Consider the following 19,132-nt stretch of genomic DNA (forward strand, 5'->3'; position numbering starts at 1 on the left):
ACTTTGTCATCACCTGTGAGTATTGTTTTTGGTTATGGTGTTTGTGTTTGATTGCTGGTGGAAAAGGGGGAAACCAAGACAAGTCGCCCATGGGCATACACTACCCGTAGGTGAACTTTGTTAAATACACTAGTTAGAACTGGGCGGACCACCCACTGTATTTTTGGTTAGTTAGTTAGCTGTTGTTAAAGTAGGCTAGTCTAGCTTAGGGGTGTTTTTGAATACTTATTGTTTCTTTCCTTGGGTCCAGCTCAGCCCCTTTTCCTGCTCCCCCCATTACCGTGTGTTTATAAATAAACCTAGAGTTTGACGGTAGATTTCAGTTGTCGTGCTTATTTCGTTCACACTTTTCCTTTGTCACAATAATAATTTGCATGAGTTATGTTACGAGTCTCATTACCATCCCCCCCCTAGACTGTCGGGCCAAAAGGGATTCGTAACATAAGTGGGGACTCATCCGGGATATGTCATAACTGACACCCATGCCGCTCATGTAGATTGTTGTAGTGGTATAGTTCAGTGTTGAGCGTCATAGCTGAAGTAGCATTAGTGTTTGCTATTTCCTTTGGCACTTGTGAAGTAGTGTAAAAATGACTACTTTTGATTTGAAATCTTTTTTGGATAACCCTTCGTGGGAGGTTTTTGACAAATGTCGTAGAGTTGATTTAATGACCTTGGCTGACCATTATTCAGTATCGATTCCGCAGAGTTTAGTTAAGGCGGAGGTGAAACGGATAGTATTAAATGTATTGTTGGAAGAGCAGGTGCTTGTGTTACCGCTGCCTGAGCCTACTACCCCTGTAGCGGATGTTGCTGCTCCTGTAAGACCATTGGTGTCTGATAATGAGGGAGAGGCTAAAACACCAGCCACATTGTCCCATTTTGATCCACTCTCCCCACTGTCAAATGGTGATGCCAGGAGGGATGTCTGTTTAGCACAGTTCCAACTGGAGGTGGAAGAGAGAGCCCAAATTAGGCGAGAGACTCTCCAGTTGGAGATGTGTAAAATAGAGGCAGAAAAAGAACGAGAACAACGGCATTTAGAGATGTGTAAAATTGAGGCAGACAGAGAACAAAGGCAGTTGGAGTTCAAAATGCGCCAGATGGAACTTGAGGCAGAGACAGCGAGGCTAGCCTCCGGTCCTACTGTGCCTGTTTGTGAGCCGTCCTCACCTGCTGTGTCCTCAAACACGTTTGACATTAGTAGGCAGATTGCCTTAGTACCTTTGTTCAGAGAGTCAGAGGTTGACTCCTATTTTTGTGTATTTGAGCGTATAGCCGTAGCATTGAAATGGCCTGAAGAGGTTTGGTGCCTATTACTTCAGTGTAAATTAACTGGTAAAGCCCAAGAGGTTTTGTCAGCGCTACCTCTGGAGGACAGTTTGAATTATGAAGTGGTCAAAGCTACTGTTCTTCGTGCCTATGAGCTTGTGCCTGAGGCATACCGACAGAGATTTAGGTCTCATAGAAAGTCTTCTAGTAAGACTTATGTGGAATTTGCTAGAGACAAGGGAAATCTGTTTGATAAATGGCATGCTGCTAGTAAGGTAACTGATTTCAACTCTCTCCGGGAGTTAATCTTGTTGGAAGAGTTTAAAAATTGCTTACCCAAACGCATTGTAGTTTACCTAAACGAACAGAAAGTATCCTCCCTGGCAGAAGCGTCTGTGTTGGCAGACGAGTTTGTGTTGACGCACAAGAGTGTGTTTTCGGCTCAAACTGAGAGTAGAGCCACTGAGTTTCCTACCTTTAGCCCTAGTCGTCCAGCAGTAGTATGTCAAGCACGCCAGAAGAATGAGCGTCGATGTTTCTATTGTCATAAAGTAGGACATATGATTAATGATTGCTTCCTGCTTAAACGCAAACAAGGGATGCCTCTTCGTGCCAAGCCACCAACAGGTGTTGCTCTAATTCGTACGGTTGTGAGGTCTGCAACAAAACAGGTGCCTCAGGGTAACTGTAGTTTGAAAGTCTCAGTCCCCGACCGCAGTTATGAACCATTCATTTTCGAGGGGTTTGTGTCCCTAACGAATGACGAAGCGTCTCAGCGTCCGGTTAAAATCCTTAGAGATACTGGTGCGGCGCAGTCGTTTATATTGTCTGATGTGTTGCCCTTATCTGATGATACATACTGTGGTTCCAGTGTGTTAGTGCAGGGTATTGAAATGGGTTTTGTCCCAGTGCCATTGCACTTTGTGAAAGTACACTCTGAGTTAATCAGTGGAATATTCAGAGTGGGGGTACGCCCTATGTTGCCAGTGAAAGGTGTGACCTTCATAATGGGTAACGATATTGCCGGAGGAAATGTAGTACCCGTATTGGAAGTATTGGATAAAAGTGACCACTCTCTCTCGAATGAGCTGGCACAGAATTATCCACATGTGTTCCCCGCTTGTGCTGTCACTCATGCTCAGGCACGACAAGAGGGTGATGAGAGAGATTTGTCGAACACTGTTCTGTTCAAAGAGGTTGATCAAGAGGATGGATTGTGTGATACCTCTGAAAAGCATGGACAGGTGCGCCCTGTTAATGCCAAGGTCTTGGCTATAACTGCATTCCCTGCACCTACCACCAGACGAGAGCTACGCCGCTTTTTAGGGATGGTTGGCTACTACCGTAGCTTCTGTAAAAATTTCTCTGCGGTAGTTGCTCCATTGACCGATTTGCTTAGTCCGGCTAGATCATTTGAGTGGTCCCCTGATTGTAAGAGAGCTTTTGAATCAGCGAAAGCACTCTTATGTAGTACACCTGTACTTGCTGCTCCTGATTTTGAACAACCGTTCAAACTTGAGGTAGATGCTAGTGCCAGAGGTGCTGGTGCTGTTCTACTGCAGCAGGACAAGAGTGGAGTGGATCATCCCGTTTGTTATTTTTCACGTAAATTTAATAAATGTCAAACAAACTATGCGACAATAGAACAAGAAGCTCTTGCTTTGTTGTTGGCTCTGCAATACTTTGAAGTATATATTGGTTCCAGTGCCCTACCCGTGATTGTATATACTGACCATAACCCCTTAGTTTTTCTCCACCGAATGTACAACCAGAACCAGCGCCTTATGCGTTGGGCGCTGATTGTACAAAATTATAATTTGGAGATCCGCCACAAAAAGGGTTCTGATAATGTGTTGGCAGATGCTTTGTCTCGTGTGTGAAAATGATTTCTGCATGTTTTGCAAGGTTGTTGCTCTGTTGGGAGTATTAATTGAAATACTGTAGTCGCAACCCCTAGGGTTGCTCTTTTAAGGGTGGGAGTGTTACGGATACAGTTATCCTGTGTGTGTGTGTGTATCCTGTGTGTGTGTTTCTTTTCTCTCCTTCTCCCCTCACAGGTGAAAATCATCACTCCCCAATCAATCATCAATCAGAAGACACACCTCCTCATATTTCCTAAACCTATCACAGTTCTTTCCCCATGGTTTAAAAACCCCATCATTTGTTTGTTCTAGAGCTCAGCCCAGCCCAGCTCAGCTCAATCTCTCTGTAAATGCCATGTCTGTAGGTCTCTGTGTTTCACTCTCGCTTTGTGTCGTAACCTCTCTTTTGTTTAAGCACCTCATAGCACTTTGTCGTCACCTGTGAGTATTGTTTTTGGTTATGGTGTTTGTGTTTGATTGCTGGTGGAAAAGGGGGAAACCAAGACAAGTCGCCCATGGGCATACACTACCCGTAGGTGAACTTTGTTAAATACACTAGTTAGAACTGGGCGGACCACCCACTGTATTTTTGGTTAGCTGTTGTTAAAGTAGGCTAGTCTAGCTTAGGGGTGTTTTTGAATACTTATTGTTTCTTTCCTTGGGTCCAGCTCAGCCCCTTTTCCTGCTCCCCCCATTACCGTGTGTTTATAAATAAACCTAGAGTTTGACGGTAGATTTCAGTTGTCGTGCTTATTTCGTTCACACTTTTCCTTTGTCACAATAATAATCTGCATGAGTTATGTTACGAGTCTCATTACCATCCCCCCTAGACTGTCGGGCCAAAAGGGATTCGTAACATCCTTGTACCTTGACACACACCACACAACCTCGCACACACTAGCGATGTGCAGGCCAGCTGTTTGTTCACCCACACCAATCTGCAACCCCCCCGATGGCCCTATTCCCACTACAAGAGGTGAAGGAGAGACAGAGGAGCGGGGTGGAGAAAGAGATTTCTACTTTTAAATTCACATAACATCCTTGCTTTAGCTTTCAATGTGGTTTACTACTCTAATACGAATATAAAATCACAGTAATATAGTGTAGTGCAACGCAACATTCTTGGTTCGCATCACAAATTGACCGTTAATGTCACAGTAGCCACTGGCCAGTAAACTCAAGCTATTTATGAATCCAAGCAAATTTTCTTCAAAAAAAATATTGCAATATTTAATAACGCAATTAAAGCTTATTCCACTCTTGAATAATGCAACACTCCACAAGCATGTGCAGACAACTAAAAGGTTGATTTTCTCATCCGTACACATTAAATTAGCGGAAAATTCACAGCTAACTCCTGCTAGCTAGCTATCTAGCAAACTAACTACATGTTTTATGTTTAAGTATAGACAGCAAAACAATACGTAATGTTTACTACTCTAATACGAATATAAAATCACAGTAATATAGTGTCATTCATATTGTAATATACAGTGCCTTCAGAAAGTATTCATGGCCCTTGACGAATTCCATATTTTGTTGTGTTACAGTCTGAATTCTAGATTAATTAAATTGAGTGTGTGTGTGGGGGGGGGGTTCTCACCCATCTACACACAATAACCTATATTAAAAAGTGAAAACGTGTTTTAAAAAATGAAAATGAAATACAGAAATATCTCACACCCCTGAGTCGACATATGTTAGAATCACCTTTAGCATTGATTACAGCTGTGAGTCGTTCTGGGTAAATCTCAAAGAGATTTGCACACCTGGATTGTAGAATATTTGCACATTATTCTTTTAAAAATTCTTCAAGCTCTGTCTAGTTGGTTGATGGTTATTGCTAGACAGCCATTTTCAAGTCTTGCCATATATTTGAGCCGATTTAAGTCAAAACTGTAACTAGGCCACTCAGGAACATTCAATGTTGTCTTGGTAAGCATCTCCAATGTATATTTGTATAAGTGTTTTAGGTTATTCACCTGCTGAAAGGTTTATTTGTCTCCCAGTCTCTATTGGAAAGCAGACTGAACCAGGTTTTCCTGTAGGATTTTGCCTATGCTTAGCTCTATTCTGTTTATTTTTATCCTAAATAACTAGTCCTTGCTGATGACAAGCATACCCATAACATGATACAGACACCACCATGCTTGAAAATGGGAAGTGTGGTACTCAATGTGTTGTGTTGGATTTGCCCAAATATAAGGCATTGTATTAAGCACATAACGTTAATTTCTTTGCCACATTTTTGGCAGTTTTACTTTAGTGACTTTTGAAATATTTGTTTTTCTGTACAGGCTTCCTTCTTTTTCACTCTGTCATTTAGGTTGGTATTGTAGAGTAGCTACAATGTTGTTGATCCATCCTCAGTTTTCTCCTATCGCAGCCATTAAACTATGTTACTGTTTTAAAGTCACCATTGGCCTCATGGTAAAATGACTGAGCTGTTTCCTTCCTCTCAGCCAACTGAGTTAGGAAGTATACCTGTATCCTTGTAGTGTCTGTGTGTATTGATACACCATCCAAAGTGTAATTAATACCTTCACCATGCTCAAATGGATATTTAATGTCTGCTTTTTTACATTTACCCATCTAACAATAGGTGTCCTTCTTTTCGAGGCATTGGAAAACCTCCCTGGTCTTTGAGTTTAAATCTGTGTTTGAAATTCCCTACTCGACTGAGGGACCTTACAGATAATTGTATGTGTGGGGTACAGAGATGAGCTATTCACTCAAATCATGTTCAACACTATTATTGCACACAGAGTCCATGCAACCTATTATGTAACTTGTTTAGCACATTTTTACTCCTTAACTTATTTAAGCTTTTTTCCTCAAAGGGGTTGAATACTTATTGACTCAAGACATTTCAGCTTTTCATTTTAATTTATTTGTAAAAACACAATACCACTTTCACATAATTGAATCCATAAATTCAGGCTGTAACACAACAAAATGTGGAAAGTCAAGGGGTGTGAATACTTTCTTTAGGCAATGCACGCTACACAGCTAGGTAATGTTAGCTAGCAAGCTAGCTAAAAAAATTCTGCATCCTCACATAAATGTGCTGTAGCTTAATGCTGACATTTAGCTGAACCATATCTAGATAGAAACTTAGGCGTACACTAGCAACCCTAAAGTTAGAACAAGCCTGGCTTTATTTTATCAATATCATGGAAGCCATTATGAGGTAAAAGCAAATTGCAACTGAAAATTTCAATAATTCCCTGGAGAGTTCCTTCTTGCCTGGACCCCCTGAGGTCTCAGTGCAGTCAAGCAATTTACCAAAAAAAATAAAAATAATAATAATAATAATAATTCTGATTTAAATCTACGGCAACCATTTCAAAGTGTAACAGGCTGTTACTACAGTCAGTGTCCAGATTTCAGTTAGGCTACAATTCAATTTAACCCATCTGAACAGTACAGTTCCCTTGGCATGCTATTTTGACAGTACAGTCCCCGTCTTGTGACTGTCAAATTTGTATAGCGCCTCACAAACATCACGCATAACATAGCCGGTGCTGCTAGCATGTTCTTTTACCACTTCACTAAATCTTTCCCAAACATCAGACTATTGCCCTGGCCCTCCCTTCTGTTTATTTTCAACTCTCCATTTCGCAAATTTTCTCTGAATTCAACTCCAACATTGTCCTTTTTGCCTCAGTGGATCAATGTTAACTTTTCTGCCCGTAAAAGTTCGTAAAAGCCTTTGGCAATTGGCGTATATTTGACATACTACAATTACGCCATAAAGCTTAGGCTTTGGCTACGGCAGATACAAATAATGAAAGAAAAACCTCAATGTAGCCTATTGATATAAGTTGCACAATAATGATACATTCATGGATTTTTTTATACATTGGTTTCCCTTTGTTCAACCCGCCTGCCACCCACTCGCCCTTCATCCACACAATATGTCTTGACCCTTAACTCGCCCGCCGCGATGATATAACCACAGGGTCTGCGAGTTGTGAGTCAACCCTTGCATCACTAACAAACACACACTCACCGCCATTGATCATTCCATTAGATTTCGGAAAAATGTTTACCCGAGATCTCCTTGTACCCTGACACACACACGCACACACACACACACACGCACACACACACACACACACACACACACACACATAGATTGAGCCAGCCCTATTCATTTCTCATTACAACCAATAGATGAATTATCTAACGACTTTCAAGGACAGAATTGAGGCATGAGGTTGAAGTAACTCAATCAATCTAATTCAATTGTTGAAAGGTGTATTGCTTAGTAAAAAGGTAATTCAGACAGACACAGAATGCTAAACACAGAAGCACAGGCCTGGCCGTAACATAAGAACAAGCCTAAGGTGACAGGGACAGAATTGGATTCCTCTCGAGGGAAGTCACAGCTGTATTCCATTCCAACATATTCCAGTCTGTGCTAGCGAAACAGTCAGGTAGTGTAGCATCTGTGTTATCTGACCACTTCCGTATTGAGTCACTGGTACTTCCTGCTTTAGATTTTGCTTGTAAACAGGATTTAGGAGGATAGAATTTGCCAAATGGAGGGCAGGGGAGAGCTTTGTATGCATCTCTGTATGTGGAGTAAAGGTGGTCTAGAGTTTCCCTCTGGTTGCACATGTGACAGGCTGGTAAAAATGTGTTAAAACTGATTTAAGTTTGCCTGCATTAAAGTCCCCAGCCACTAGGAGCGCCGCTTCTGGGTGAGCGTTTACTTGTTTGCTTATGGCCTTATAGAGTTGATTGAGTGCGATCTTCATGCCAACATCGGTCTGTGGTGGTAAATAGACGGCTACGAATAATATAGATGAGAACTCTCTTGGTTGATAGGGTAGTCTACAGCTTATCATAAGGTACTCTACCTCAGGCGAGCAATACCTCAAGACTTCTTTATTAATAGACATCACGCTCAAGCTGTTATTGACTAAAAGACACACACCCCCACCCCTCGTCTTACCAGACGTAGTTTCTCTGTTCAGCCGGTGCATGGAAAATCCCACCAGCTCTATATTATCTCTATGTCGTCATTCAGTCACGACTCGGTTCTTAATGTTCCGTTGGTAGGATAATCGTAGGTAATCAATTTTATTTTCGAATGATTTGCATGTCAGCAGGTAGAATGGATGGCAGTGGGAGTTTACTCTCTCGCCTGCTGATTCCCAGAAGGCAGTCCGATCTGTGTCTTTTCTTCACGCAAATGACGGGGATTTGGGCCTGTTCCTGGGAGAGCAGTGTATCCTTCTCATCGGACTTGTTAAAGAAAAAATCTTCTTCCAGTTCGTGGTGAGTAATCGTTGTTCTGATGTCCAGAAGTTATTTTCGGTATAAGAGATGGTAGCATCAACATTATGTACAAAATAAGTTTCAAAATAAGTTACAAACAACGCATAAAAACTAACAAAATAACACAATTGGTTAGGAGCATGTAAAATGTCAGCCATCCTCTTCGGCGACGTCCTTGCCCCAACAACAGTGAAGTTCCTGAGGGAGCAGTGTGCACAGAATCAACAACGCGTTGTGCAGGACTGTAATAACATCACATAACTAGGTAGTTAAATGACTTACGGTAACACACCTCTCGGTAAGAGGGCACTCCATCACGACACCATGTCTACTGTCTACCATTTAGACCTCTGTCTACATCTCATCTTAATTGTGACGAGCTATGGTAAGGTATGGTATTAGCCAATTCTATTTGATACAGCTTGGGTATAGCTGTACAGAAGAGTTTAGATATGGAACAAAGATATACTGCCCTGTTTTTGGCCTTTTCTGAGAGCGGGTCAGTCTACTGTCTACGGTTAGGTGAAATTGAAACCAGGGCAAAGTTGGACTCTTGGGGATATTCAAAATATTGTGCCTGCTATTCGTAATCTGTTTGTTTGTTTGTTTGTTTATTTGTTAGTAGTGCTCTTTGTGGAAACTGTGTTTCTATGCAATAGGCAGCTGCACTTTATTAGAAGTCACAGGAATGTCCCATGGATATCTGTTTCTGTTTTGTGTGCCTCTAGACAGTTCTAACCACAACAGTGTGTGTACCTGTTTTCCTCGACACACAGGAATGGATGATATTAAAAGTAAATGAAAAGAAGACGACATAACTCCTTCCCACCGATAACTAATCTGATTTCATTCCATTGCAGACCGCAGAGCAATCTCCACTTCTATTACCAAACCTTCATGCCTTTAGATGTTTTTAGAAGTGTACTTGAGATAAATGCTGAATCCACAATTAGTGTCCCATTTGAGTGTGATAATTGGTTGAATTCATTATAAAATAACACTACAGCAATTTGAGTGCAGAGTATACAGTTGCCTCATAGGCCATATTGTTTGTGTGCTAGTTTCTAAACAAACTGTGTTCCTATTTCCTGCTCAGGACATTGTCCTATGGCTACTTCCTGCACTAGGAAGTGTTGTGTCTACATGTGATGGTATCTGTGTGCATTAAGTATGGAATCTTCTGCCAGCACGATGAGGCAGCTGATAATCTATCAACAGATGTCACTGGGTTCAGAGGCTATTCTTTGATGTGCAATATATACAGTACCAGTCAAATGTTTGGACACACCTACTCATTCAAGGCTTTTTCTTTAATTGTACTATTTTCTACATTGTAGAATAATAGTGAAGACATCAAAACTATTAAATAACACATATGGAATCATGTAGTAACCAAAAAAGTGTTAAACAAAACTAAATAGATTTTAGTTTCTTCAAAGTAGCCACCCTTTGCCTTGACAACACTTTGCAGAAATGTTTTGGTACGCTTCCCCAGGTCTGTGCCTCGACACACTCTACAGACAATTCCTTCGACCTCATTGCTTGGTTTTTGTTCTGACATGCACCGTCATCTGTGGGACCTTATACAAACAGGTGTGTGCCTTTCCAAATCATGTCCAATCAATTGAATTTACCACAAATAGACTCCAATCAAGCTGTGGAAACATCTCAAGGATGATCAATGGAAATGGATGCACCTGAGCTCACCTGGGTCTGAATACTTATGTAAATAAGGTATTTCTGTATTCATTTCTTTTTAAATTAGCAAACATTTTGAAGAACCTGTTTTCGCTTTGTCATTATGGGGTATTGTGTGTAGATTGCTGAGGATTTTCTATTTTATTTAATCCATTTTAGAAAAAGTCTGTAACCTAAAAAGTCAAGGGGTCTGAATACTTTCCGAAGGCACTGTATAATTTGGGACGACAGTTTATTTCTTTGGTCTGAAAGAACAGTGTAAATTAGCTTGTAAATGATCATTGTTGATAAATGAACATCATCAATATAATTTTTACTTCTTCGATCTCAGTGTTTACTTGTCCCTCAACTGACAACTCAACTGGCTACTCTACAGTGAGTTCAGTTCACAGTACAATGCTATGTCCTTCAGAGGGACTCTCGCTCTAAAAATAGCTATGTGTGTTGGTCTTTTCATGGGACAGGCACGGACTCCTCACGGTACAGTTAGGTATTTATATGACTAACATACATTTGGGAAAGTGGAGTGTGTCAGATAGATAGCTTGGTCTCTCCACCGCAGTAGGGTGCCCAGGCTTGTGGGACTGTATTGTGTGTGTGTGTGTTATACGCAGCAGGGTTTATTATAGGGCAAGAAGCTATAGCTCAACACTGACTGACACACACACATGTATACACTCACACACAGTCTTGTCCTAGTTATGACCACGTTTGTTAAGATAACAAAGATTGAAAATGCATATCCTTTCAGTATGTCTCCATAGGTATGCAAGACATAAATGTTACTGATTTATTTGAAACATGTAATAGAAGAGCATATTAGATTTCCACTCCGTTCTGCCCTGTAGTGATTGTCTTTGTTAGAACCCACAGTTTTCACCTAGCACCTATATTTTCCACAGCTTGTTAATTAACACCTATATTTTCCACTAAGTGTATTGCAATGGTGGAGAGGAGAGAAAGAGAGGAAGTGAGAAATAAAGAGCGATTGAGGCAGGAGGCAGAGGGAGAGGAAGAGTGTGTGTGTGTGTGTGTGTGTGTGTGTGTGTGTGTGTGTGTGTGTGGAACACGATAGTAGCACAGAGCTCTCCGTGGTGGTGTCGTTGTGTCCACCGTTCCTCTTCCCCTATCCTTCCTCCCCTGTTCCTCTCCCCCTGCATTCCTCTTCACTGCAATCAGCTCCTCTGAATCCCCCTGCTTCCTTGCCAAGGCACATATAAGTCACAGGGTTGCCACACATACAGCCATACACACACACACACACAGATACGCAGAGACACACACTTACACCCATACACACACACACCACACAGAGCTCCCCACACACTCCATGTGCACATTTGTTCAGCTGCGAGCTGCTTATGAAGCTCTCCTATCTGAAATTAAGCTCACACCTTCAACGACAACATTTCCTCACCACAAAGCTGAGCCAGCTTCCAGTCCATAGAGTCTTACCAGAAAAAGCACCCAGAAAGGGAAAACAGAGATGAAGAAACACAAAAGTAGAAGTTGAAGCAAGAAAACCTAAACTAGAAACAGAACCCTGTTAAGATGGGCGGAGAGTGGAATATTCCCCCAGGGTGGACATGTGTGCATTTCAAGTCTAGGAAAAGGGATGAATAGGTAAATATGGCGGGAGTTTAGAGTTGGGAGAGCTTTGCTGAGGTGTGGCCTTGTGGTTACAGTGTCCGCCCTGAGAATGGAAAGGTTGGGACTTTGATCTAGAGGGCTGTATCTTGGTCCCGATAGAGATCATTGTGGGGTGGTCAGCATTTTTTATGCTGCGGGTAGGAGCGTTAGCCTACCTATTGTATTAAAAAAACCTCTGTCGCATTATACACACACTCTCAGATTCACTGCAAGTTCAGTAGCCTACCTCTCCTCTCCAAGTTGGGCCTGAGTGATCAAGTGCGCTTACAGTATGTGTGGTCTCAATGAAATAGAGCAGGCTGCATAGGCGGAGTTGGGCATGCAAGATCAGGTGAACGTTGTGTCTCAATTAGGCCTAAATAGAGTAGCCTAGGCTATAGCATATGCATGGGCGGAGAAGCACAGGACAGTTATCTTTCCAAGGAAATTAACTTCCTAAATATGATTAGGTTATAGTTTACTACATCACCTATATTTGTCTCTGTCTGAAAATTATCCTGCTTCTGAAAGGTAAGCTATAGGCAAAATGTAGCTCAAAATAAAGTGAAAGTATTTCCTCTACTTCCAACTCTGCTCTCTTCAAACTACATCTAGCCTTTTGGCTGATATAGCCCCGTAATATGATAGCCTAATATAATGGGCCATGTGAGAATCTCTGGTAATTGAACCTATTTCTTAGGTTATATTTGTACACTTTGAAATTACCTATAGAGCGCAAAATAGCTGGCACAGTGGCTGGCAAGCGAGGCTCGTCATATACGCCTAAAGTAACATTAGAGGACTGTAGGTGTGTTCCGGACCAGGTGTTGCAGGATCCCTGTGACTGTAAAGTATGGACTCAATGCATCTCTGCTAGGCATTCAGAGTTAGGGAGATACAGTATATTGGGTTAAGGCCCTGTGATAGACTAGTGTCCTGTGTATTTGGTGTATTTGTACATCAAGCTGCCTCACACTACAGAAACAAGAAATAAACTCCAGCTCCTATGAGACGTCCCGGCTCTCACAAGCCAAGGCTCGTTCAAAGGCTTGGTCTGTTGTTTTTATGAAAAAGTTTTCATTATATCATTTTTAATCATTTTTAACCATTGGAAGTTCTGATAGCTAAGGATTCCGCGACGAGGTTAGTTTTTTCGGCTGGTAACGCAAGTTCGTGTCTTGGATTCCTGGAGAAAAGAAACAAATTGGTAGCGGTTAGCCATCACGCTAACAGAGCAAGATAACGCTAGCAGTGCTAGAGTCAAAACACCAGTGGTAGGAGTCTACGTCTGCGCTCAAATGTGCTAGATTGTGAAATTATATCCACGCAAGAGGAGGAAAATAAGGTAGAACTGATGACTGAACATAAATTCTTTGTCTGTTCTAAATGTATCATCATCAATCATATATGGCTGCTAGCTCAGCTGTAGGATAAACAAGATGTGCTTTTAAGTACTTTGATGCAGCCCAGACACATGGAATTTCAGTTCTGAATGCCTCATACAGCCAAGGGGTTGATAAGTTGGGCAATACTGACCTGATCCAATCCACTGGACTGATGGTAAGCTCAACTCCGTGGCCAGTGGGAGACTGGACACTGGCAAGGCGAAGGAGGTCGGGTGGGAGGCAGTCTGGTCAGCCTCCATATATTATAGTAGATCAGATCCAGCTATTGAACAGCTTTGCCCCGCTGGATGTGGACATACCGGCCCCGGGAGTTAGCTCTCATCCTGGGAGTACACCAACAGCCAGTAGCCATCCAGGGGCACCCGCCACAGCTCAACCGATCGCTGACCAAAAGAAACAAGGTCTTGGGGCCTCCTCCATTTCTCTGAGGTTTCCGACGCCATCCGCTGCTACTGGTACATGTGCGGCGAGTCAGGCTGGTTCAAAGCACACCCCTCCCCCCAAGGCAGGCCCGTGCTGTTCCCTCTCTTCCTTCCCCATCGGATTCCATCACAACCACCATCGCCGTGGGCAGCTTGATGGTGAGAGATTTTGTCACCCAGGCGACAGTGTCCAAGACATCAACTCCCTTCACCCCACAGATCTAGCCAACTACTCTAACATAGGCACCATTATCACTCACTTCAGATTTATTGACATTGGCTTTTGGCAATCTGAGTAACTGAAGAAGGACTACAACATACTCTTGAACACCCTTGTTTTTACAGGGAAGCAACAGAGGACATGGAAATCGTATTATGTCGCAGAGAAATAGAAGTGCAGGAAATGTAAGTAACCTAATCTATGTTCCTTTAATGCTACGAGGGTACTGTCTGCAATACTCATACGCACTGTCAAGAGTAGTAGGCTAAGGCCCAGTTCTCTGTGACATTTTAGAGACACATTTGCATACACACACCCAAGCACTCACTCATGACGAAGTTTTACTTTCACACACAAACGAAGCACAAAGAAGAATGAACATTAAGAGAGAGTGGACATTGAAGACAGAAAATAAGAGAAATAAGTAAAATAAATAAATTGGGACTGGAATTTACCAAAATAATGTTTAAAGGTTAAATATGTTAAATGTTAAAGTTTGAAAGCATGGGGAAATGTACAGTGGAAAATTTTATTGGAGTAATGCAGTAAAGGGGATGACAATATTATAATGTTGTTTGCATTGAAATATGATGAATGTAGACAATGTGTTTTAAGCCTATAAGAACAAGGCCGTAGGGCCTGTAGGAGTTTGATAATGAAAGGTTGTAATGATGGGATGTTTAACTTGTTGGATATCTAAGAGCTAAGGGGAGTAGTCAGTTAGGTTAGAGTAGGATTGTAATGGAGCCAAGTGGGGAATGGTAATATTAATGTTTATTTATGTTTCAAAAGATAAGGTTTTATTAACATTAAGAGTGCTAGCCTGAATTGGAAGTTGCCTGGTCTGAGCGGCTAGGAGGAGACATCCTGTCAAGGTGGGCATCCTGGGAGGAAAGGAGCGTTGTCCGCATTAGGTGTTAACCACTGTATGCGTCATCGGAGTAGGTGTCAGTCATGATGAGTTAGCAGAATGAAGAATGGAGGGTATAAAAGAGCTATGATTTTTGGGAGATGGGCACTCTCTCTGAGCTTGCTAGGAAAACCTGTCGACTGCTGAAAGAAGATTTTTGGTGTAGCTTTTTAGCCTAAAATATATTTTGGGACTTAGCCTAGTGGTTAGAGCGTTGGACTAGTAACCGGAAGGTTGCAAGTTCAAACCCCTGAGCTGACAAGGTACAAATCTGTCGTTCTGCCCCTGAACAGGCAGTTAACCCACTGTTCGTAGGCCGTCATTGAAAATAAGAAGTTGTTCTTAACTGACTTGCCGATTTGAATAAAGGTAAAACATTTTTTAAAAGATTTTTATACTCTGTTAAAGTAAAATTCTAGGTCTCCCGAGTGGTGCAGTGGTCTAAGGCACTGCATCACAGTGTTAGAGGTGTGACTACAGACCCAGGTTTGATCCCAGGCTGTGTTGCAGCCGGCTGCGACCGGGAGACCCATGAGGCGGCGCACAATTGGCTCGGTGTCATCCGGGTTAGAGGAGAGTTTGGCCGGCTGGTGTTTCCTCCGACACATTGGTGCAGCTGGCTTCTGGTTTACGCGAGCAGTGTGTCAAGAAGCAGTGTGGCTTGGCAGGGCCGTGTTTTGCAGGACACATGGCTCTTGGCCTTTGCCTCTCCCGAGTCCATATGGGAGTTGCAGCTATGGGAGAAGACTAACTGCTAATTGGATATCACAAAGAAGGGGGGGGACTATTACAATTCTAGGAGGAATCCTTAAGGTTACCTCATAGAACGAAGGTTTGGTAAAATAGTTGTTTGAGTTTTAGACGTCGTCTTAGAGTCTGATTATCCTTAGGGGGAGCCAAAAAAACTGTTTATATAGTTGTAGAAGGTAAGAAACGCTTTTTATTTTTAAATATTGTGCCTCTCATAAAATTGTAAGAAAGGATGACTTTCACTTCAGCAGCAATAAATTCATGAACTTCTTTGAGGAAAATATCATGATCATTAGAAAGCAAATTACGGACTCCTCTTTAAATCTGAGTAATCCTCCAAAGCTCAGTTGTCCTGAGTCTGCACAACTCTGCCAGGACCTAAGATCAAGGGAGACTCAAGTGTTTTAGTGCTATATCTCTTGACACAATGATGAAAATAATCATGGCCTCTAAAACTTCAAGCTGCATACTGGACCCTATCCCAACTAAACTACTGAAAGAGCTGCGTCCTGTGCTTGGCCCTCCTATGTTGAACATAATAAACGGCTGTATCAAACTCACTAAAAGTGGCAGTAATAAAGCCTCTCGAATCTATATCGAATCTTCCATTCCTCTCAAGAAAGGTTGAAAAAGCTGTTGCGCAGCAACTCACTGCCTTCCTGAAGACAAACAATGTATACGAAATGCTTCGGTCTGGTTTTAGACCCCATCATAGCACTGAGACGGCACTTGTGAAGGTGATAAATCCACCTTTCAATGGAGTCAGACCGAGGCTCTGCAACTGTCCTCGTGCTCCTAGACCTTAGTGCCGTGTTTGATACCATCAATCACCACATTCTTTTGGAGAGATTGGAAACCCAAATTGGTCTACACGGACAAGTTCTGGCCTGGTTTAGATCTTATCTGTCGGAAAGATATCAGTTTGTCTCTGTGAATGGTTTGTCCTCTGACAAAACCTTGTTCCTCAAGGTTACGTTTTAGAACCACTATTGTTTTCACTATATATTTTACCTCTTGGGGATGTCATTCGAAAACATAATGTTAACTTTCACTGCTATGCGGATGACACACAGCTGTACATTTCAATGAAACATGGTGAAGCCCCAAAATTGCCCTCGCTAGAAGCCTGTGTTTCAGACATAAAGAAGTGGATGGCTGCAAACTTTCTACTTTTAAACTCGGACAAAACAGAGATGCTTGTTCTAGGTCCCAAGAAACGAAGAGATCTTCTGTTGAATCTGACAATTAATCTGATGGTTGTACATTCGTCTCAAATAAAACTGTGAAGGACCTCGGCATTAGCCTGGACCCTGATCTCTCTTTTGACGAACACATCAAGACTGTTTCAAGTACAGCTTTTTTCCCCATCTACGTAACATTGCAAAAATCAGAAACTTTCTGTCCAAAAATGATGCAGAAAAATTAATCCATGCTTTTGTTACTTCTAGGTTAGACTACTGCAATGCTCTACTTTCCAGCTACACAGATAAAGCACTAAATAAACTTCAGTTAGTGCTAAATACGGCTGCTAGAGTCCTGACTAGAACCAAAAAAATTGATCTTATTACTCCAGTGCTAGCCTCCCTACACTGGCTTCCTGTTAAGGCAAGGGCTGATTTAATGGTTTTACTGTTAACCTAAAGCATTACATGGCCTTCTCCTACCCATCTCTCCGATTTGGTCCTGCCGTACATACCTACACGTACGCTACGGTCACAAGATGCAGGCCTCCTAATTGTCCCTAGAATTTCTAAGCAAACAGCTGGAGGCAGGGTTTTCTCCTATAGAGCTTCATTTTTATGGAATGGTCTGCCTACCCATGTGAGAGACGCAGACTCGTTCTCAATCTTTAAGTCTTTACTGAAGACTCATCTCTTCAGTAGGCCATATGATTGAGTGTAGTCTGGCCCAGGAGTGTGAAGGTGAACGGAAAGGCTCTGGAGCAACGAACCGCCCTTGCTGTCTCTGCCGGCCGGGTCCCCTCTCTCCACTGGAATTCTCTGCCTCTAACCCTATCACAGGGGCTTAGGGGTGCGTCACTTGAGTGGGTTGAGTCACTGACGTGGTCTTCCTGTCTGGGTTGGCTTCCCCCCCTTGGGTTGTGTCGTGGCGCAGATCTTTGTGGGCTATACTCGGCCTTGTCTCAGGATGGTAAGTTGGTGATTGAAGATATCCCTCTAGTGGTGTGGGGGCTGTGCTTTGGAAAAGTGGGTGGGGTTATATCCGGCCTGTTTGGCCCTGTCTGGGGGTATCATCGGATGGGGCCATCGGATGGGGTCTCCTGACCCCTTCTGTCTAAGCCTCCAGTATTTATGCTGCAGTAGTTTGTGTCGGTGGGCTAGGGTCAGTCTGTTATATCTGGAGTATTTCTCCTGTCTTATCCAGTGTCCTGTGTGAATTTAAGTATGCTCGCTCTAATTTTGTCTCTCTCTCTCTCGGAGGACCTGAGCCCTAGGACCATGCGTTAGGGCTACCTGGCATGATGACTCCTTGCTGTCCCCAGTCCTGGCCTTGCTGTCCCCAGTCCTGGCCGTGCTGCTGCTCCAGTTTCAACTGTTCTGCCTGCGGCTATTGAACCCTGACATGTTCACCGGACGGGCTACCTGTCCCAGACATGCAGTTTTCAACTCTCTAGAGACAGCAGGATTGGTAGAGATACTCTCAATGATTGGCTATGAAAAGCCCACTGACATTTACTCCTGATGTGCTGACTTGTTGCACCCTCGACAACTACTGTGATTATTATTATTTGACCATGCTAGTCATTTATGAACATTTGAACATCTTGGCCATGTTCTGTTATAATCTCCACCCGGCACAGCCAGAAGAGGACTGGCCACCCCGTATAGCCTGGTTCCTCTCTAGGTTTTGGTCTTTCTAGTTTTTCCTAGCCACCTTGTTTCTACACCTGCATTGCTTGCTGTTTGGGGTTTTAGGCTGGGTTTCTGTACAGCACTTTGATATATCAGCTGATGTAAATAAATTTGATTTGAAAAAAATAAATACATTTGATAATAGACAAAAACGTTTTATTGGCACTCCCCAACAGGGGTATAGTTAAGGGCACTGAAGGTGGTCTATCAATTTATTTTACTGTACATTTTTGCTCATCATTAATTTGTGATATTGATTTGTGATTGATCGACTTATTTGTGATGTTTTATGCCCGTTTCTGGAATTTTGAATAAACGTGCTATATTGTTCTGAAACCCTGTGTCATCAAAGAGTCATACAAGTGCATGTCGTTTTACTCTAGGTTTCTGAAGAAGGCTTGATTATTTGAGGATCTCTAGCTCATTTTCTTGGTTAATTATTCCATCGGGAACCAGAGTAGCTGGTAAAAAGGAACGTAACCTGATACCCAACCATAGTTACTGAGTGCATTGGTAGGACTCTTAGTGAGGAGTGTCTCTAGGCTAAAGCCAGAGCAGAACGACCCTCTCATGGTGTGCCAAGGTTGAAAGTCTGTCCCGGGAGATCCTGTGAAGTAGTCGAGTTATACGATTCAGGGAGCATAGGCACTCAACTTCGGGGATAGTCTAAGGACAGTCCCTAGCTGTAGACCAGCTCAGTGATAAGGCAGAGCAGCATCTATCAGATCTGTAGGGATTAATGAGGATTGGGTAGGCAGGGGCGAGTTGAATTGTTAATCCTGCAGAAGTGGTGTTTTAGCTTTT

General features: G+C 42.5%; 1 protein-coding gene and 1 long non-coding RNA gene across 4 annotated transcripts in view; one reads left to right on the forward strand and one right to left on the reverse strand.

The window, feature by feature from the left end:
- LOC135523781 (urotensin-2 receptor-like) overlaps positions 1-19,132 on the reverse strand; it is an 88,279-nt gene that overhangs the window by 39,679 nt on the left and 29,468 nt on the right. The gene's annotated exons all lie outside the window — the stretch shown is intronic.
- LOC135523779 (uncharacterized) lies at positions 1,245-18,658 on the forward strand. Its single transcript, XR_010452868.1, has 3 exons — positions 1,245-3,575; positions 8,249-8,370; positions 9,892-18,658. It is a non-coding gene; the product is annotated as an uncharacterized LOC135523779 (long non-coding RNA).

Source organism: Oncorhynchus masou, chromosome 31 (genome assembly GCF_036934945.1).
Source record: "Oncorhynchus masou masou isolate Uvic2021 chromosome 31, UVic_Omas_1.1, whole genome shotgun sequence".
NCBI lineage: Eukaryota > Metazoa > Chordata > Actinopteri > Salmoniformes > Salmonidae > Oncorhynchus > Oncorhynchus masou.